This window comes from Heterocephalus glaber, unplaced genomic scaffold (genome assembly GCF_053883595.1).
Source record: "Heterocephalus glaber isolate CG9 unplaced genomic scaffold, H.glaber_assembly_v1.0 deba00001481, whole genome shotgun sequence".
NCBI lineage: Eukaryota > Metazoa > Chordata > Mammalia > Rodentia > Bathyergidae > Heterocephalus > Heterocephalus glaber.
The window spans coordinates 31311806-31312467 of record NW_028258317.1 but is presented as its reverse complement, the minus strand read 5'-3'; positions in this window follow the sequence as shown (position 1 = coordinate 31312467).

The window sequence follows — 662 nt, the reverse complement described above, 5'->3', positions numbered from 1 at the left end:
TATCCTGTATAATGAAAACCTATAATGATTCCTACTTAAGGGGCTGGGGATTTAGCTCAGTGGTGCCGCCGCCTGCCTCTCAAGTGCAAGGTCCTGAGTTTGATCCCTGGTACAAAAAAAAAGGAGAGATTCCTCCTTCAGGGTGAATGTGAAGAGGGTCAAATCCAAGTGGGGCACAGTGCTCAGCACAGTGCCTGCTTCATTAGAATCTTTCAGTAAGTGGTAGCTGCAGGTGACAAATAAGAGCCAAGGGGTCAGTACAAAGACAAAAACCTAGGCAGCTGGGGGGACGTGTTGGCCAGGTATCCAAAGAGATCTTGAGAAAGCTTGATTTTCCTAGTTTAAGCATTGGGGAAAGTTGTTCTCCTCTATCTCACCTGAATTTCCTTATCTCCTGCTTCATGGGTTTCTGTTTGGCTTGAAACTGGATACCACCTGCTGCGCTTGTCCTGGGTTTGAGGACATGTGTGAGGGTTCAGAGATGTGGAGAAGCAGGAAAACTAGATAGAATATTCCCATAATTCTGTGTGAGCAAGCTACGGTGCCAGTAGCAGACTTGGTTTTTGAGAAAACCGGGGACAAAAAAGCCAGATTGCCAGGGCATAAAGAAAGTTGTCTACCTCCTGGTGCCTTTTCCTGGAAACAGATACACTCAGCTGCTC